The sequence below is a fragment of the Ovis canadensis genome, chromosome 17 (assembly GCF_042477335.2).
Source record: "Ovis canadensis isolate MfBH-ARS-UI-01 breed Bighorn chromosome 17, ARS-UI_OviCan_v2, whole genome shotgun sequence".
NCBI classification, from domain to species: domain Eukaryota; kingdom Metazoa; phylum Chordata; class Mammalia; order Artiodactyla; family Bovidae; genus Ovis; species Ovis canadensis.
The window spans coordinates 43,089,025-43,110,904 of NC_091261.1; the positions used below are offsets into that span (position 1 = coordinate 43,089,025).

Here is a 21,880-nt window from a genome sequence, read left to right on the forward strand (position 1 = left end):
TATCCTCTTAAGTGAGTTGAATTCTATATACACACACATGCATACAGATGCCTTGTCAGAAAGGTTGTTTAAATGCTTAGGAGAATTTTCTTAATGCCTATTAAAATTTCTCATATCCTTTTGATGATCCCATCAGAGATAAATCTAGACGAAGTGATCAATATCTCGTGTGTCATTGCTAAGATGTCATGGAGCCCAAACAATTGCATGCATGAGTGGACTATGAAAATTAGCTCTGAGTGAGAGAGCCCATTAATAGAATTCAGTTCAGTTCAGTTGCTCAGTTGTGTCTGACTCTTTGCGACCCCATGAATCGCAGCACACCAGGCCTCCCTGACCATCACCTACTCCTGGAGTTCACTCAAACTCACGTCCATCGAGTTGGTGATGCCATCCAGCCATCTCATCCTCTGTCGTCCCCTTCTCCTCCTGCCCCCAATCCCTCCCAGCATCAGAGTCTTTTCCAATGAGTCAACTCTTCGCATGAGGTGGCCAAAGTACTGGAGTTTCAGCTTTAGCATCATTCCTTCCAAAGAACACCCAGGACTGATCTCCTTCAGAATGGACTGGTTGGATCTCCTTGCAGGGACTTTCAAGAGTCTTCTCCAACACCACAGTTCAAAAGCATCAATTCTTTGGCACTCAGCTTTCTTCACAGTCCAACTCTCACATCCATACATGACCACTGGGAAAACTATAGCCTTGACTAGGCAGATATTTGTTGGCAAAGTAATGTCTCCACTTTTGAATATGCTATCTAGGTTGGTCATAACTTTTCTTAATAGAATTATGTAGGTTTTATTCCATGGTGGTTTTCTGCCTCTGGTTAAATATTTTCCTGCACCTTCAGACGTGTGTTTGACTTTTTTTCCATTCAGTTTCTAGGCTTTCCCACCAAATCCTAAATATTCCTCTTGACCCCACCTCATGATTTGTCTTTGGTTTGGAGTTGAACCTGCAACCTACTTAGGGCACATCCAAACTACATGTTCCTTGCTGGGATCTATGAGTTTCTAGGTCGGTCAATCTTCTGTGTACTCTCACCTCTATGAGTACCGTGGAGGAAATCTCTGGATCTCTGGGACACATTTTTGTCTGTCTTTGTGTAGAAGAGTTCAGTGTCTAACTGATGAAGCCCTTATGCTGTCAGACCCCCTTTAATTGGTCACCCTGGGTTTATGAAAGAGTGCCTGTGTAATTTAGAAATTACTTCAGTTTTTTTCCCCTTTCTTAAGAAAATTTATTGTATTTATTTATTTTTGATGTGGACCATTTTTTAAAGCCTTTGTTGAATTTGTTACAATATTACTTCTATTGTCTGCGTTCTGTTTTTTCAGTCATGCACCATGTGGGATCTGAGCTTCTCCGCCAGGGATGCAACTCACACCCCTGCACTGAAAAGTGAAGTGTTAACCCCTGGACCACCTGGGGAAGTCCTGGAACTACTTCAGGCTTAACAATGTCCTTTCACCTCCTTCAGGTACCATGGCTTTTAAACTCTTCATTGTGTGCTCACTCTTCTCCCAAGGGCAGCTTTTGTTCCTTCCTTCTAGCTAGATCTTCAAATATACTCTTTGTTTTTCTGTAGTCCACTCTCTTGGCTTTTTGTTGGAGGAGGAGATCCAAGGTATTAACTTGGAGACAGACATTTTATGCATGCTTTACTTCTGGTAGGAAAGATGGAGGAGTAAGAGGAACTGGCAGGAAAAGTTGTTCTTGGTTTTCCATTTTGTTATATTTGTAAATAAAGCAATCCTTATTCTATTTGGAAATGAAAGACAAGTTAATATCTTTGCAATGAGAAATAAGAAGTGAAAATATTTCAGATTTGTCTACATATTTAATATTTATATAGAGCAGTTAGAATTTAAAATCACCCCTCTCTTACTTATTTGACACTTCTCTTAACCAAAATATACTAGGAATAGTCATTACCAGCTTCCGCTGACAGTCTGTACATTGGCCTCTGGCCATGAAAGTCTGCACAACTAATTCTCCAGGCTTGTGACCTTAACTGCCTCTGGCTAACACTGACATGGGAAGCCAAATAGTGAAAAATCTCCAGTACTTTGTGCTTTTGTTGCCCTTAAGCCTTTTAGTCACAGCTATAAGTCCTGTGAGGTATACACCTGGGAGCAGCATCAATCATCTCTGGCTTACTTCTTATTGTTCTCTGAACCATTACTATAGGTCTATAGAAATTTATTTTTCACCCGTTTTTGAGAGCATGCTATGTCATTTCAGTCATGTCCAACTCTGCAATGCTATGGACCGTAGCCCACCAGACTCCTCTGTCTATGGGATTCTCCAGGGAAAGATACTGGAGTGAAGTGGATCCTCCAGGGGATCTTCTAGACCCAGAGACTAAACCCACATCTCTTATGTCTCTTGCATTGGCAGTCAGATTTCTTTGCATTCATTGAACAATTTGAAAAGCCCGCGGGGTTACTAAGGAAGCTAACGTTTGCTAAATGCCATGATATGGGCACTAGTGTGCTACCTATGTTACATGATGCTTGGTCTTGTGGTTTAAAACCAACCAGGGGCTTCTGCAGCATCCAGGAAACTACTGTGGAACAAGTATGGAAAACTCACATCCTTACTTTCTCCCAGCCCTGGGTGTGAATCATTTCCTTCTTTTGCAATAAGATCCAGGGGAAGGACATTAAAACAAGGTGCATCAGCCATCCTTGTGGCATGAACAAATATTACCAAATCAAGTTCCAACAGGAATTAACAGAAAATGTCAATGGGTATATAAGAAGGCATTATGAGATATAGGGAAAGAGAAGTAAAACGGTAATGACTCAGAAGAAAATCCTGCCCTGAAATGAGTTTAGTTCATGACACACACAAAAAATGTAAAACACATTTGTTTCTTATTCTTAGTAATATAAAAGAAAGCTTTAGTTCTGTTAAACAAGGGCAGGCCTGGATAAGAAAAGTATGAAATTCAATAAGAAATGATTGCCAAGTATAATGTTCACTGGGAAAGATAAACAGCATACTTATACTGAAGAAATTCAAATTAACAATAATAAAATAGACTTACAAAGCATTTCCAGCATCTTAAAAAAAAAACAGGAATGAAAATTTTGAGTAAATTAGAAACATAGAAAATTAACCATAGCGATATAAGATGTGATTGAAGAACAGGAAAAATTAAATAAAAATTATCAGAACTAATAATCAAAAGTGTAAATGAAAAAGCCTTTTATGATCAGACTAGAACTTGGGTCAGCTCTGATGGCCTGAAGACAATACACGATGTCCTATGCAACTCTAGTGAGTGCCATTAACATTGAGTTTGAAATGGACAGCCTTTACTTGGAATTGTGAAAGGCATGGGAACATAAAAGAAAATAAATAAGTTGTCAAAAGTGAGTAAGAAAGGTAACAATAAATACTTTAACCACTTAAAAAAAATGATTGCCTATAGAATACTAAAACCAAGTTAGATTCAGATCCCTCCTTGGGTAAAATAAATTCCTAAGAAAAATTATATAATATTTATGAAACTTTCACTGAAAAAGAGTTGAGTAATGATCATTCCAAATACTACCAACCACTTGAAAATACGGGTGTTCAGGAATGAAAGCCTCTGGTGAATGTTCAGTGACACACTTGAGACCACTGTAAGAGAAATCAGAAAATACTTTCTTGTATGTTTCCATTGTGTTTCCCCAAAATAAATATATTTTAAGAGATTAAACCTCAGATAAGGAATATACCACTATCCAAATCTGCACATACTAATATTTTCTACATTTTTCTGTCTTTTATATTAAGAACCTCTGAAATGTAGCAAGCAACGATAAATTTGGCATGAAAATAAGTCTAGGAAGGTGTACAGAGAGGTTGGAAAGAACGTAAATTCAGAAAAAGAAATGAGTTCGGTTTGGAAGAGTGATTATTAGAGGACAGAAAAAGAGGGCTCAGCTCTAAGAAGGAAACAGAAAATCAAGTATATCATATTTTTTTCATGCTAGTAAAACATAGAATGGGCTGATTCTCCATTCAGAAATGAAGAGAATATGAAAATAAATAATTTATTAATACCAGATATTGAATACAAGAAATCCAAAGGGGGGAAAAAAAAACAAACAGCATCATAGCACAATGAAAAATTTAAACCTTCCAAATGAACAAGAATTTTCAAAACATACACACACATCTATACCATACCCACTGTCATATTGTAACATTTCCTACACCAACAAGGTGTTTTAAATAGCCACCAAAGAGAAATAAAATATTAAGACAGATTTTGTTTAATATCATTTTCTAATTTTGTCTATATTTAGCTCTAATATAGGAACTGTGGTACTTTATCTGTTGATCTTTACTTTCTGTAGCGGTTTATGTGTAATAAAACACTTGATTCCATCCAAGTGATGAGTTTTGTCATTTATAAAATTAAGGATCTTGCTAATAAAAGTAGTAAATTTAAAATATTTTGACTACTGCCTAAGATTGAGGGATATAATTAATGAAAGCTTAATGTTAACATTTCTTAATAGTTAAGTTATTTTGCTGGCTTATATGAAAATAGTCTTTTAAGCTTTTTACTAGATAACTATATCATAATTTTAAAATGTACTTATTGCTAAAGAGATATTTCTCCACAGAATAAAAGCCTCAAATAGTATCTTACACAATATGTTGTATTTCATTAACAAGCAAATTGTTCATAAAGTAAAATTTTACCCCTGGGAAGGGAAATCTAAATCATTTTCTCAAAATTATCATGTGAAATATTTTTGAGGAAACTAACCTTGGCATGTTCAAACACTTTTAATGCATCATGATTTTATCACAGCTACATAGTTTGAAGCATTTGTGAAATAGGAAACACCTCCGGGAAACCCTTCTTCTCCACTGTGAGGACAGCATTTTTTCTGTGGCCTTTCCTATAAGGCCTACCATTGTTCTCTGGGTCTCTCACAGGAAGCACTGGCCTAGTTATCTAAGTATAGAAAACTATTCTGACATTTTATCAGATAAATATGATATGTTCACCTGATTCTTTCAATCTGCATGTTAAACATGCAACATAAATACAGAGACCCAGCTAGGCCATGTAGCCAATTCAGTTCAGAGCAGAAGAGGAAGGTGAGAAGTTCTACACTGAGAGATCCTAGCTGTTGCCTCCACCATTAGAAACATGTGCTGATCACTCTGATTTATTTGCCAGAATTCCTAGCAAATGATTATAGAAAATTACTGAATAATTAAAATAATTACAGAAATATATTTGCCTGGCTAGATCTAAGTGCTTTGAATGATAAATCAATAAATAACTTTTAAGAGTATAAAGTGACCTAAATAAAGAGTAAAAATTTTGAAAAGAGAGCATCTGCTTCAACACTGACAGAAAAAAAGAATATGGTACATTCCATAGCTTTCCATAGAATGTAATGAAAAAATTAGATATTTGGTTATTTCCTATATATTGAAAACAAAATAAGACAAAACTAGGCTTTGATCAGGGTTTCAAGAGTGCAATAATTACAAAGATTTCAAAGAAAATCAGCTAAAGGTAGTAACTGAGAATAGTATTCTTTAGTGGTAATATATGAATATATCTTTTGGATTTTTTTTCAGTGTGCACATCAGTGATGATAAATTGGTCGGTTTGAGGGTTGAACTCTGTTTTTGTCATGTTGCTTGCTTTTTCCTGTTTTCTCTTCGCTATCTTCTTTACTGAATCTCATTTACACATGCAAGCATCAGTGGCATTTTTTAATTGACCTACAATGTCAGTGACTTCTCAAGGGCATCAATTTACCATGTCATCAATTATTTTGTTACTAGTTCTTTAAGCAGAGCCCGGTAGACACACTGCACTCAGTGAATGTTTGTCAAACAAATGGTCTAGTGCAGAGATGGCTTAGAGAGCTTATATCTTCTGGAATGACATGTATTTTAGTGTTCATACATTGCTGACCAGAGAATTTTTTAAATTCTAATTTACTTCATTAATATGAGAAGTGAAGACCTGTATACTTTGGCAGAAGCACCTGATGCTATCCTTTTGTAATGTGCTTTTGGAAAATGCCATATTTGGAGTTCTATAATTTATAAGCTATAATTAAGTGCAAGTAAATGTATATGTGAACCGTGAACTCCCTGATGTTCAAGCTGATTTAGAAAAGGCAGAGGAAACAGAGATCAAATTGCCAACATCTGCTGGATCATGGAAAAAGCAAGAGAGTTCCAGAAAAACATCTATTTCTGATTTATTGACTATGCCAAAGCCTTTGACTGTGTGGATCATAAGAAACTGTGGAAAATTCTGAAAGAGATGGGAACACCAGACCACCTGACCTGCCTCTTGAGAAATCTGTATGCACGTCAGAAAGCAACAGTTAGAACTGGACATGGAACAACAGACTGGTTCCAAATAGGAAAAGGAGTACGTCAAGGCTGTATATTGTCACCCTGCTTATTTAACTTCTGTGCAGAGTACATCAAGAGAAACGCTGGGCTAGAAGAAGCACAAGCTGGAATCAAGATTTCTGGGAGAAATATCAATAACCTCAGATATGCAGATGACACCACCCTTATGGCAGAAAGTGAAGAGGAACTAAAAAGTCTCCTGATGAGAGTGAAAGAAGAGAGTGAAAAAGTTGGCTTAAAGCTCAACATTCAGAAAACGAAGATCATGGCAACTGGTCCCAACACTTCATGGGAAATAGATGGGGAAACAGTGGAAACAGTGGCAGACTTTACATTTTTGGGCTCAAAAATCACTGCAGATGATGACTGCAGCCATGAAATTAAAAGATGCTTACTCCTTGGAAGAAAGGTTATGACCAACCTAGATAGCATATTGAAAAGCAGAGACATTACTTTGCCTACAAAGGTCCGTGTAGTCAAGGCTATGGTTTTTTCAGGGTCATGTATTGATGTGAGAATTGGACTGTGAAGAAAGCTGAGTGCCGAAGAATTGATGCTTTTGAACTGTGGTGTTGGAGAAGACTCTTGAGAGTCCCTTGGTCTGCAAGGAGATCCAACCAGTCCTTTCTGAAGGAAATCACCCCTGGAATTTCTTTGGAAGGAATGATGCTAAAGCTGAAACTCCAGTAGTTTGGCCACCTCATGTGAAGAGTTGACTCATTGGAAAAGACCCTGAAGCTGGGAGGGATTGGGGGCAGGAGGAGAAGGGGACGACAGAGGATGAGATGCTGGATGGCATCACTGACTCGATGGACGTGAGTTTGAATGAACTCTGGGAGATGGTGATGGACAAGGAGGCCTGGCATGCTGATTCATGGGGTCGCAAAAAGTCAGATGCACCTGAGCGACTGAACTGAATTGAACTGAACATATATATTAAAGAGGTTGGCCATCTTAGGTAGTTTAGTTGCTAAGTCATGTCTGAATCTTGTGACCCCATGGACTGTAGCGCCCTAGGTTCCTCTGTCCATGGGATTTCCCAGGCAAAGTTACTGGAGTGGTTGTCATTTCCTTCTCCAGGGGATCTTCCTCACCCAGGGATCAAACCCAGGTCTCCTTTATTGCAGGCAGAGTCTTTACCCACAGATCATCAGGGAGGCCAATTTCTCAAAGTCAGAGAAATAACCACGATAAAAATAAGACAGATAATTTTGCAACCATTCAGTAACATCAACTTTCATCAACTAAATTACTATTGTTATTCAGTTCAGTTCAGATCAGTCACTCAGTCATGTCTGACTCTCTGAAACACCATGAACTGCAGCATGCCGGTCCTCCCTGTCCATCACCATCTCCCGGAGTTCACCCAAACTCATGTCCATCGAGTCAGTGATGCCATCCAGCATCTCATCCTCTGTTGTCCCCTTCTCCTCCTGCCCCCAATCCATCCCAGCATCAGAGTCCTTTCCAATGAGTCAACTCTTCACATGACGTGGCCAAAGTAATGTAGTTTAAGCTTTAGTATCAGTCCTTCCAAAGAACACCCAGGACTGATCTCCTTTAGGATGGACTGGATGGATCTCCTTGCAGTCCAAGGGACTCTCAAGAGTTTTCTCCAACATTACACTTCAAGAGCATCAATTCTTCGGCACTCAGCTTTCTTCACAGTCCAACTCTCACATCCATACATGACCACTGGAAAAACCATAGCCTTGACTACACGGACCTTTGTTGGCAAAGTAATGTCTCTGCTTTTCAATATACTATCTAATTGGTCATAACTTTCCTTCCAAGGAGTAAGTGTCTTTTAATTTCATGGCTGCAGTCACCATCTGCAGTGATTTTGGAGCCCAGAAAAATAAAGTCTGCCACTGTTTCCACTGTTTCCCCATCTATTTCCCATGAAGTGTTGGGACCAGATGCCAAGATCTTTGTTTTCTGAATGTTGAGCTTTAAGCCAACTTCTTCACTCTCCTCTTTTACTTTCATCAAGAGGCTTTTTAGTTCCTCTTCACTTTCTGCCATAAGGGTGGTGTCATCTGCATATCTGAGGTTATTGATATTTCTCCCAGCAATCTTGATTCCAGCTTGTGCTTCTTCTAGCCCAGCGTTTCTCTTGATGTACTCTGCACAGAAGTTAAATAAGCAGGGTGACAATATACAGCCTTGACGTACTCCTTTTCCTATTTGGAACCAGTCTGTTGTTCCATGTCCAGTTCTAACTGTTGCTTTCTGACGTGCATATAGGTTTCTCAAGAGGCAGGTCAGGTGGTCTGGTGTTCCCATCTCTTTCAGAATTTTCCACAGTTTCTTGTGATCCACACAGTCAAAGGCTTTGGCATAGTCAATAAAGCAGAAATAGATGTTTTTCTGGAACTCTCTTGCTTTTTCCATGATCCAGCAGATGTTGGCAATTTGATCTCTGTTTCCTCTGCCTTTTCTAAAATCAGCTTGAACATCTGGAAGTTCACAGTTCATGTATTGCTGAAGCCTGGCTTGGATAATTTTGAGCATTACTTTACTAGCGTGTGAGATGAGTGCAATTGTGTGTTAGTTTGAGCATTCTTTGGCATTGCCTTTCTTTGGGATTGGAATGGAAACTGACCTTTTCTAGTCCTGTGACCACTGCTGAGTTTTCCCAATTTGCTGGCATTTTGAGGGCAGCACTTTCACAGCATCATCTTTCAGGATTTGAAATAGCTCAACTGGAATTCCATCACCTCCACTGACTTTGTTTGTAGTGATGCTTTCTAAGGCCCACTTGACCTCACATTCCAGGATGTCTGGCTCTAGGTGAGTGATCACACTATCGTGATTATCTTGTTTGTGAAGATCTTTTATGTACAGTTCTTCTTACCACCTCTTCTTAATATCTTCTGCTTCTGTTAGGTCCATACCATTTCTGTCCTTTATTGCGCCCATTTTTGCATGAAATGTTCCCTTGGTATCTTTAATTTTCTTGAAGAGATCTCTAGTCTTTCCCATTCTGTTGTTTTCTTCTATTTCTTTGCATTGATCACCGAGGAAGGCTTTCTTATCTCTCATGCTAATTTTTGGAACTCTGCATTCAGATGCTTATATCTTTCCTTTTCTCCTTTGCTTTTCACTTCTCTTCTTTTCACAGCTATTTGTAAAGCCTCCCCAAACAGCCGTTTTGCTTTTTGCATTTCTTTTCCATGGGGATGGTCTTGATCCCTATCTCCTGTACAATGTCAGGAACCTCCATCCATAGTTCATCAGGCACTCTATCAGATCTAGTCCCTTAAATCTATTTCTCACTTGCACTGTATAATCATAAGGAATTTGATTTAGGTCATATCTGAATGGTCTAGTGGTTTTCCCTACTTTCTTCAATTTTAGTCTGAATTTGGTAATAAGTTCATGATCTGAGCCACAGTCAGCTCCCAGTCTTGTTGTTTTTCCCAGATCGGTAGGTGCCCATATGCTACTGGAGATCAGTGGAGAAATAACTCCAGAAAGAATGAACGGATGGAGCCAAAGCAAAAAACAATACCCAGTGGTGGATGTGACTGGTGATAGAAGCAAGGTCTGATGCTATAAAGAGCAATATTTAATAGGAACCTGGAATGTTAGGTCCATGAATCAAGGCAAATTGGAAGTGGTCAAACAGGAGATGGCAAGAGTGAACGTCAACATTTTAGGAATCAGCAAACTATAATGGACTGGAATGGGTGAATTTAACTCAGATGACCATTACATCTACTACTGCAGGTAGGAATCCCTCAGAAGAAATGGAGTAGCCATCATGGTCAATAAAAGAGTCTGAAATGCAGTACTTGGATGCAATCTCAAAAACGACAGAATGATCTCTCTTTGTTTCCAAGGCAAACCATTCAATATCACAGTAATCCAAGTCTGTGCCCTAACCAGTAATGCTGAAGAAGCTGAAGTTTAATGGTGCTATGAAGACCTACAGGACCTTTTAGAACTAACACCCAAAAAAGATGTCCTTTTCATTATAGGGGACTGGAATGCAAAAGTAGGAAGTCAAGGAACACCTGGGGTAACAGGCAAATTTGGTCTTCGAATGCAGAATGAAGCAGGACAAAGGCTAATAGAGTTTTGCCAAGAGAACACACTGGTCATAGCAAACACCCTCTTCCAACAACACAGGAGAAGACTATACACGTGGACATCACCAGATGGTCAACTATTGATATTACAACATTAAAATAATAAATTTTGTGTGTCAAAAATTCTTTGTTACTATTTTGATAAACATTTAAGAAAGATTAGTGTTTCAACATTAAAAAACTTTTTCTATTGTTCTTATTATGACTGTCTGCTGTCTTTTTCCAGATTGGTTATTGCCAGGGAAAAGAAGAAAATAATATATTATAAAATCAACCACCAACAACTAATATGACATTCCCAAACTAGTTTTATATTTATGATCCCACGTTTTCTTTTCTTTTATGTCTAATGAGGACTGTAGACATCTGTATAGCAATCTGAATTGAGACTCCTTGGAAATTTTTATAATTTCCCTGCCAATATTTTATGGTGGTCTCACCCATACCCATTTTATTGGCAATTAATTTTCAAGAAAATGTCTATTATTTATTACTTTCATAGTTTTGTTTAATTTTTATTAAAATAATTCTCTTCTGACAGCACTGTCTTATTGAATTACATTGCATAATTGAATTAAGTAACCCTGGCACACATGTGTTAGAGAATGAACCTATATTCAGCAAAGTCTAGTAAGCAAATATTTCCAATGGCTTACAGCCTACTTGCCTTGAGTGTTCAGCACTTTGTAAAGGCAGTGGAAACTTGGTTATTGTGATAGTATGATTTATAAGAAAAAATATATTTGTCCACTTAGAAAACCAGTCTTCTGATCTTCTTTCATAGTTTCTGAATCATAGTCCAAAATTGAAATTTCCTGAGCATAACAGCAGACCAATTTTGTCATAAAATTTGGTCTCCTGTCTTCAGTGGAAAGCTTCAGACTCATAAAGGTAAAATAATTTCTTGTTATTCATAACAAGACCCTTTCCACCACAACTGGGTTTCTATTAATGAGGGACTTTAGGCCAGTGCTAAAGATGGAGGTTGGTCGCTAGGGAAAACCACCAAGAATAGAAGCTTGGAATTTTCAGTCCCGCATACTGATTTCTAGGGAGGGGAGAGGGTTGGAGGGTGAATGAAATACCAATGACCAATGATTTAACCAATGGTGCCTATGCAGTGAAGCCTCCATAAAACCCCAAAAAAACTGAAGTTGGAGAGCTTCTGCGTTGATGATCATGTGGAAATTTACAGAGAGTGATGTGCCTGGAGATGGCATGAAACGACCAAGATCTTTCCCACACACCTTGTTCTATGTACTCCTTGCATCTGGATGTTCTTGAGTTACATTCTTTTATAATAAGCCAGCAATCTAGTATGTAAACTATTTACCTGCTCTGGCAAATTAATCAAACCCAAGGAGGGATCCTTGGCTACCTCCAATACATAGCTAGTTGATCAAAAGCATAAGTAACAACCTGGGCTTGCCAGAAATATCTGGAGGGGCAGGGGATGGTCTTGCAGGACTGAACCCTTAACCAGTGGAATCTGAGGCTACCGCTGGATAGATGACAGAACTGGGTTGAGTTGCTGGAAATCCAGCTGGTGTAGGAGATTTGCTTGGTGTTGTGGGGAACCCTCTCATCACTCACACTGGAGACTGATCTCAGAACAGAAAAAGTTACCCTTCGTAATCAGTTAAGCAGAATTCAGTAAGAGAGTTTCTGTAATATTTATCAAATTCTTCACAACTATTATGCATTATTTTAGTAATAAGAAACTGGAAAAAACTTTGATTAATGATGAATCACATTTCCTTTAACAACTTGTTAGAATGAAAGACATGAGAATCACAGATTAAATGTGTTTGATGAATATCGAATAACCTGTATCCATATTATTTGAGGCATGTGTTAAGTATATGACACTTCTGTGTTAAAAATGATGATAGGAATAAAATTCACACAAGCATATAACCTAACTAGTTATAAGTATTTTATACACAATCAGTGCAAATTACTATTGTCAGCAACTCTGAGATCTTTATAAAAACAAGAATAATTTTATAAAAACACAATATATTGAAATATGAGTTAAAAGAAAATTAGCAGTAAGATATGCATGTAAATGGGGCTTCTCAAGTGGTTCAGTGGTAAAGAATCCACCTGCAATGCAGGAGACTCAGGTTTGATCCCTGGGTCTGGAAGATCCCCTGGAGGAGGAAATGGCAACCTTCTCCAGTTTTCTTGCCTGGAGAATCCTGTTGTCAGAGGAGCCTGATGGGCTGCCATCCATGGAGTCACAAAGAGTCAGACATGACTGAGCAACTGAGCATGAATGTTCACACATACGTGCAAATGTATCAATGACAGAATGAAGTGATTTTGAATCAGTGTTTTGTGGTCCAACAATCTTTCAGTATTTAGGTAAGTTTATAAAAGTGCAAGTACACTTTAGTATTTTGCTTCATCTCTTCAGGGTTGTCAAATCTGGCTCAATATTCATTACTATAAAGTGTTTTGAGTCCTTTTTAAAGAGTCATAAACATTCTAACTATTTAGTGTTGACATGCAAGATAGAAGTCTTGGAGGAAAACAATATAAGGTCAATAGAAAGATTTGACAAGGTTGTCTCTAACTGAAAAAATGAGGCCAGGATCAAACAAAATCATTCTACAGTTCTGTTAAAGTAGCTAACCAATAGATATATGTGATTTTTGTTTGATTAATTTGGATAGGATTTAGGCAGTCTTCACAAAAGAATTTAAAACGTTTATGTTGTTCTCTTCTAAGCTGGTTTTGGTGCACCTAATATTAATTTTACATACATTATCAAAGTTGTAGCTAGATTTTATATTTTATGAGAAAAACCCATAAGAAGGAATAGATCATAAAGAAATGAGCTCTTGAAATAGAGCAGGAACCTGTGGTCCTTGCCCCCCATGTCCTCAGCCTGCTCTTTGTCCATGAAAAAACTTTAACCAAGGAGTAAGTTTAATCAGAGAAATGAAAAATGCTAAAACATAGGAAAAATGGTCCAACAAGACTGAAATAATAGTTTAGTCATTAAACATAGTCAAGGACTTTAGTTCCCCTTCAAGGGCAATTGATAATATTTTGTGCCATGACCTTTTAGCTGTCTTCTAGACACCGAAACTCCTAGCAGGTGGAAGATGATAACGACATGATGACCAGACTAGTCATGACGTGAGCTGCCATGACTCCAAGAACTGGCCTCAAAGACATGGGGACAAACTAACCCTGGAACTAAAGACTAACTGTACTTAAAACAATCAAGATGAGGCTGATGAGACCACCACATGACAAATTTCCTGATGACTATCAGAGCTGACTATTTCTGCTTGTAGCCCCTCCCTGCATTGTTTTGCCCACTGATTGTCAGTGGGGAGAGTCACATTTGGAGGAGAATCCCCTGGTTGCCACCCTCCAAAATAAAACAAACGTTCCTTTCCACCAACCTTGCCTCTTTATTGGCTTCTGAGTCAGGAGGATCCAGACCCCACCTTCGGTAACAGTTTTGGAGCCCTAGTAGGGAGGTTGTGTTCTCGCGACATCTGGCTCCCCAGGATTTCCCCTAGGAAAGCCACAGCCATGACGCTGCACCAGAACGGCTGCGAGGAGCCCACAGATCTTGGCTAGCTGGCTCTGAGAGAGAGGCTTTGGGGGACATTCTTAGAAGTTGCTGAAATCATTTGTTCCTGGGATCCTCCCCATTTCCCCTCTGCTTACCGCTGGCTGCCAACTTAATGTTTTTCCTTGGTGGAAGGGAAACAGGCATCAGGAGGAGGTGATGAGTTTCAAGACTGAGTAAGTCCACTGGTTTGCACCAGGCAAACTTCTCTTTTGAGCATGAAGTACTATTTGGGCGTTTTGCCCATGGTTCTGACATGTGTCTGCTTTGGGGGATCATTTGTGTTGGAGAAGTATTTATTTGGGACTCTATTGGCCAGTGGTGACCCTCTCAGAGGACATGTGACAGTTCTGTCTTCTGGTGTGTGAGTGTGCATTCCATGTGTGACTGGTACTCTTGTTGCCTTTTGTAAAATGAGAAATTCAGGTTCAACTCATTAGAAAACTTTAAGCAATGAAACTATGACTAAAGAAAAAGAAAGATATTTTTTTTAAAACACTGTGTTGCTGACAGTATTCCTCAGACTCTAGAGAAAATTGGTTAAGATGAAACTCTTGAAATTCCAAAACTTTTTTGTTTTTGCAAATGCAGTTAGAAAAACCTAGCTTGATAAATGCTGTTCAAAATTCTAACCCTGAGAGAGAGGAAAAAAAAAAATATGCCTAGGAGAAAGCTTGAAATTAACTCTTATCATGTCCTTGAAATACAAACACAGCACACTTTGCCTGAGACTTTAGCCTTGGGTTAATTAGAACTTCAAGCCAAGGGGGAATAAAAGGAGTTGGTGGGGAGGGAGAGAAGCCTTTTAAACTCAAGTGAGTAAATTCAAATTATTCCGATTGTTATTAATAAGTTGATAAGTTCTATATTGAAATAAAAAATTTGAGATCTCTGTCTGAATATCTTGTGTCTATATGTGATACTGTCATAAATGGTTTCAAAGGCTTTCAGGTAAAGTCTTTGAAAAAATTATGTTTCAGGGATGTTTATCCAAAAATAGTTTTTTCCAGATTTTTGGTAACTTTAAATTTTAGAGTTTTTCTAAATTAAGTTTTTTGATGCAAATTAATTCAATGTCTAAATCATTTTTTAAGGTAAAATACTGGTACATTACTGAACAAATTTAAGTTTACCTAATTTTGCCTTCTTATTAGAGAAAAAGCACTAAAGATATTTGGGTTTATTAAATACACATCTCATACCACATTAAAGAGAAATTATGCTATGAGGAAAATGTATGTTTTTAGAGGTTATGGAATGTGTTCTTAAGTTTGCCTATCAGCAAATAATAGTATAACAGTTCAATTACTTGTTTCTTGGGTTTTTAAGACCTTTAACGTTTAAAAATTGTTATATGTAATTAAAACTACTAAAAATGACAAGGAAAGCATTTCAGTATGTAAAGCAAAAAAGAATATGTATTGAATATGCAAGAGAAAGTATAAAGAAAGGAGTTTAAAAAAAATTTTTTTGAGGAAAAATGATGATAATAATTTTGTCCTAGAGCTGTTTGTTTCTGGATGGGGAAAATTAAGGGACAAATCATTTGTATACAAAAAGTGATTTTAAAAAAGTTTGTGTAAAAAAGGGAACTTTAAAAAAAAAGAATTTTCTATGTTGTCAGGAGTGATTAAGATTAGACTTGGTTTAATTAAATCCAGTTAGTACTTAAATTTAGTTAAATGAACTTTGTTGTCTATAGTATGCTGATACAAGACTGAAATTTGGTTGTCTTACTCCCTGTTAAGAAAACAAATTTTTCCTGAAATATTGAATTGCTTTTGATAACAAACTGTAAGTTTCTTTCTCTAGCTATCTTTGAGTATTCCAAAGAGCCCCTAATGCTAATGTGCTGTGCTTAGTCATGTCAGACAATTTGTGACCCCATGGACTGTCGCCTCCCAGGCTCCTCTGTCCGTGGGATTTTCCAGGCAGGAATACTGGAGTGGGTTACCATGCCCTTCTCCAGGGAATCTTCCCAACCCAGGGATTGAACCCACCTCTCCTGCATTGGCAGACAGATTGTTTACCACTGAGCCGCCAGGGAATCCTCTAAAAAGTCCCTAGGCATCTCAGAAGAAATATTAAAGGAACTAGGATTATTTGATGTGTTAAATCATATGGGAAACATTTTATAACTTTCAGATCATACTGTTGAACTGGCTAAGAAATTTAAAGAATTCTAATGTAAAACTATTGTTTTGCTTAAAATCATATTTTTGACCCCCAATGTTCTGGATGGGAAAAAATTGTCTTTTCAAGTTATCACAAAGTATACTTACCTATGATGTGTATCACTACCTCTTGAGAGGGAATTCCTCACTAGGTCAGATGACTATTGACTGAATGTAGCTTAACAAATGAATATTCATGTTTCAATTACTGTTCATGCTGAATTCTTTTAAAATAAATAACTGGCATTGTAAACTTTTTTTTTCATTGGTAGTTGGTGGAGGGGTAAAATTTCCTAATTTTCCAAGTTGAATTCAAACTCTGTTGCATTTCTCCCCACTTTCCACAATGGAGGGGGTGCTATGGTATTAAAACCTCACACTGTTACTAGAATTTTAGCTTCACCAACTGTCTGTTTCTTTCAGATAGAACTTCATTGTCTTTCGTATAGTTGTCTGCCACTGGGTCCTGTTTTTAGTTTCTAGCATGTAGTCTTCCCATCTTCCAACGTGTTAATTATTATTTTCAAAATAATTTGTTTTTCAACGTCAATTAATGTAACTTTTAAAAAGTTTTCACACCTTCTCATTGCCTTCTCATATCAATGAAATCCTAAACAGATTCAATGCTAATTAAAATCTAACCTTCTCCTCTGTCTTGATTCTCACTGTCAGACAGTCTCTGCCTCTTTTTTGTCCCTATATTTTATCTTTACCAAATTGCCTATGTTTCACCACCAATAAACTACCAATATACTGTGTTTTATATATATATATATATTTTATATACTGTGTTTTAAATGACCTCATTTTCACACACCTGCTCTTTTGCCCCGGATTCACTTATCTTTTTTCTTCATCCAGCTAATCTTAATCCATCTTTTAAATTCAAATGTCCTTTTCCCCCCAATTTTTTTCCACTGGCCTGGGTCACAAGGGGTCTGATGCCCAGCACATAAACCTCTGAAACATCATTGGTTCCTTAAAATATAAAACTTAAATACTGTGTTGCTCTTCTCTTTTCCAATTGGCCATGAGCTTTCCAAGGTCATGGACTGATCATATCTGAGAATTTGGAATCCTGAAACTTTAGAACACTGCGTAGCAAAATGTAAGTACAATAACTGCATCTTAATTTACTTCAATTAAATGTGTAGGTGTGTAATCTTGGACTTTGTTTCACATTTCCTTTAGCTTAGCTTCTTCATCTATTTATAACTACACATACTTAATGAGTTGTACTAAGTTTTAAAAGAGACTATCCATATAGTGCTTGGTCAGTATTAAATGCTGAAAAATATTAGTTCACATCATGGTTCCACCAAAGCATATATTGGAAACTTGTTGGGCGGTTCCCCTTAATACCTCTGTAGGGTTTTCTGTTTATGCGAGTGATGCAAGAGCTACTTCTAGCACTTATTACAAGGCTCCTCTGCCATAGTTAATGGGCCCAGGATGATTTCTGATATAAAAGCATCAAGGGTTTCCTTCTCTAGTATCTGAGCCTGAGAACTAAAAAGATTGGTGGCTGTTTTGAAATGTAAATGGATACCCAGGCAGAAGCAGAGATGAAAGAAATAGAAGGACCTAGAAGGCATTTAACTTTCTGCTTTCAGATATTTCTTACAATCCAAATGCATTCCTGTTTTCAGGCCCTATGTTTATTTTTTATATAAATTCCTCTTTTGCTTGTCACTAGATTTCTGTTTTACAAACAAAACATTCTAACCAAAACAAATGAGATTAAGTTCTCTTTAGAAAACAGTATAATTATGGTTTTGTAACAATACACCTTAATCAGATAATCAATGGCTGATGGCTTGGGCTGATATGCTGTGTTTATATTAAAAATATGAGCTGGCAATATGTGACCCAAAATAATGAGTCATGGTTTTCACGATATTCAACTTGCAACATTGAAGAATTACAGAGGCAAACAACAAAATATGTATTCCATAGCAGGTAAAGAACATAATAATCACCCATTTATAACTGTTTTTATCATTTCACTGATAAGACACTTCAGAAATATTAAAATATGTCCTTGCTGTCCTGGAAGTGGGTATCATGGGCCATTTCTTTAATGAGTATCAACTTGATTACCTTCACTCAATGTTATGTCTCATCTATTGATTCTTCCCTCCATCAAGATCAATGCACCAAAAAAATCTATTTACTTTATAATGCAATATAAATATAAATGCTTTGAAATATTAATGCCCAAAGGATTATTTCATTTGGATAAGAAAAAAGGACACGATTCCCTTGCTCTCTTTCAAAAACTATTATTACTGTGAATTTAGAAAGTGTTGAAGTAAGATTAAATAGACTTGGGAGGAAACAATGCTAAACATATTTTAAAATAGCAAATAAAAGTTGTGGATGGCATTTCTTTCAAACAACCAAGATTCATTGTCTTTAAAATCTACTTCTGAAGTGAAACTCTTCAGAACTCCACTGCTCAGAGTAACTTAATGCTGAGCTTTGATGTCCTAAGAGGTTTTCTGGATGAACTTTCAATTGTGCAGACTGTGCCTCCCTTACATTTTCAGAGCCCTCTCACCTAGATTGAATTGTTGTTGCTTTGCACTTGCATTCTCTCTGGTTGATTTTTTTCCCCTGTCTCATCGGAGTGCTTCATATCATGTTTTCACATCGGCCTACCTTTCACACATACAACAAAATGATGGTACATAAATGCTGGCTTTGGGGGACTTAATCATTAATTGATGTGTGGAGAGATCTCCTTTCTTCATATCAGCATATAGATTTCTTTGTGACTTACAAAAGGAGGATACTGCCTTTTAAGTTGAGGGGAATAGCCTGACCCATCAAAACAGATCATAGATACCAATATAGATACAAAATATACACATGCATGTACATGGTATTACATCAATTTAACCTTTATAATGCCTGTGTGCTCCGTCACTGAGTTGTGTCCAACTCTTTGCAACTCTAGCTGTAACCTGCCAGGATCCTCTGTCTATGGGATTTCCCAAGCAAGAATACTTGAGTGAGTTGCCATTTCCTTCTCCAGGGGGCCTTCCCAAGCCAGGGATCAAACCCACATCTCCTGCTTGGAAAACAGATTCTTTGCCACTGAGCCACCAGGGAAACCCTTAACCTTTATAACTACTTATTATTTTATATTATATAATTATACAAGTAATATATTTATATTAAAGGTGTATAGAATATACCCCTTTTTGCCGATTTAAAGTTACAGGGCATCTTCAGGACAGAAAGACTATGATTCTAAATCTTCCCATTACATGTAATATGTGGTCTCCGGTCAAAAGACACTTATACATAATCAATGATTTAGGGAAAACAGAAACATAAACACTTCAGTTAGTGAACTTCTTTTAATTTCTCAAAAACGTCATTCTTTTTCCCACTTAAAGGCCTTTGTACATGATGCTTTCTCCACCTGAAAGTCTCTTCCTCTGGTTTCAGCTGAACCGCTGCTTCTCAGGGAGAGCCTCACCTGACCTTTATATCTAAATTATGTTTTTCTTTCACCTCCTCTCCTAGTACTATAAGTTTCCTTTATGTAAAGTGTATTAATGTATCTGACCATGGGGAGGATTCAGTGCCTTGCACAGCACTAGCTCATCATAAATATTCTCTTTATCTATTGGCTAGAATGAATATGAGAATGAAAGAGTGAATGAATGAAAGATAAAGAAGTAAAAAATGAAGAATGGTGGGAATTCCTGAAGTTCAGCCATATAGTGGGTTTTCAACTTTTCCTTCAGATCAGGTCATAATATTCTTAGCTTGGGGGCAGAATAGTAGGATCAGTTCAGTTCACTCACTCAGTCGAGTCCGACTCTTTGCGACCCCATGAATCTCAGCACGCCAGGCCTCCCTGTCCATCACCAACTCCCGGAGTTCACTCAGACTCACGTCCATTGAGTCGGTGATGCCATCCAGCCAGCTCATCCTCTGTCATCCCCTTCTCCCCCTGCCCCTAATCCCTCCCAGCATCAGAGCCTTTTCCAATGAGTCAACTCTTCGCATGAGGTGGCCAAAGTACTGGAGTTTCAGCTTCAGCGTCAGTCCTTCCAAAGAACATCAAGGACTGATCTCCTTTAGGATGGACTGGTTGGATCTCCTTGCAGTCGAAGGGACTCTCAAGAGTCTTCTCCAACACCACAGTTCAAAAGCACTAATTCTTTGGCGCTCAGCTTTCTTCACAATCCAACTCTCACATCTATACATGCCCACTGGAAAAACCATAGCCTTGACTGCTGCTGCTGCTGCTGCTAAGTCACTTCAGTCATGTCCGACTCTGTGTGACCCCATAGATGGCAGCCCACCAGGCTCCCCTGTCCCTGGGATTCTCCAGGCAAGAACACTGGAGTGGGTTGCCATTTCCTTCTCTAATATAGCCTTGACTAGACGGACCTTTGTTGGCAAAGTAATGTCTCTACTTTTGAATACGCTATCTAGGTTAGTCATAACTTTTCTTCCAAGGAGTAAGCATCTTTTAATTTCTGGCTACAATCACCATCTGCAAACTAGTAGGATAAGTAAGGGCAATCAACTATGTACATAATTCCCATAGCTACAGTTCTCTCTCTCCACAAAAATGTGTTTCCATTGCTGTGGAAACACTCAATCTTGTCTTAGGCTCCTGCCTTGGGATTTTAGCAGTCCCTGCCTTTCCTCATTGTCACTTACCCACCTAAAATCAGTTTCCCTCCTTCACCGAAGACTTCAAGAACCAGCATCATCTTCCCTTTTGCATTCTGACATTTTATCATAACACTGAAAGATTTCCAAGTCCATGTAGGAAATTCATCTAACAAGCTATCATTAAATGTGCAACGCTATTTAATGTATTGACTTTATCTTCATTAATTTTGGCAAACAACCTCCAGGCCAAAGTAGAGATTTGGTCATGACCTCGACTAGCTCTACCTAACATGTCTTAAACTCAAATAATGCTCTATTAAGGGCACACCTTCCCCCTCCTCTTCTCTTACAACTTCTCTCCCCTACTACCCTCTCTTTAACCTCATGGATAGTCCTTTGAACTCCCCATTTGATCCAAGGTTTCTGCCTCCCCCCTCTTCTTCTTTTCCATCCTAGCCAGCTGGAACCACACATCTATGCAGCTGACACTTGCCTTTTTATTTCATTTTGTTTCTCTTTGACTGCCAAGACCCTTAAATAGGTTCCTATGCCCACTTCTGTCTAGAAGCCAGACACTTGCTTCCCCAGGTGTCAGTGTATAGGTAGTGTTGTTCCCAAGCCTGTTTCAATCAAGCACATATCATGCCAAGTTGGAAATTAGTGGGGTGTTAAAGAAAAGTGGTGAGAAAACCTGGCACCGCATAGAATCCATTCTGGTGCAGGTAGCCTGAACTGCATCGAGTTTCAGTGGAGCCGATGACTAGGGTTCCAGAGACAGCAGCCGATATCCAGTGTTGATTCTCACAGGGATGTCATCTGTGTAGATCTGTGTTGTTGCTCAGTCACCCAGTCGTGTCTCACTCTTTTCGACCCCATGGACTGCAGCATGCCAGGCTTCCCTGTCCTTCACCATCTCCTGGAGTTGGCTTAAACTCATGTCCATTGAATTGGTGATGCCATCCAACCATCTCATCCTCTGT

General features: G+C 38.1%; 1 long non-coding RNA gene across 4 annotated transcripts in view; it reads left to right on the forward strand.

Moving 5' to 3' along the window:
• Positions 1-21,880, forward strand: part of LOC138422486 (uncharacterized) — a 208,776-nt gene that overhangs the window by 103,936 nt on the left and 82,960 nt on the right. Inside the window, exons 3-4 of one of the 4 annotated variants that reach the window (XR_011249890.1) lie at positions 1,338-1,480; positions 13,570-14,565. This is a non-coding gene — a long non-coding RNA (uncharacterized lncRNA). Of the gene's footprint in view, positions 1-1,337; positions 1,481-9,825; positions 10,693-13,569; positions 14,566-21,880 lie in introns of those variants that run through there. The other 3 variants (XR_011249891.1, XR_011249893.1, XR_011249892.1) reach the window with 3 other exon arrangements.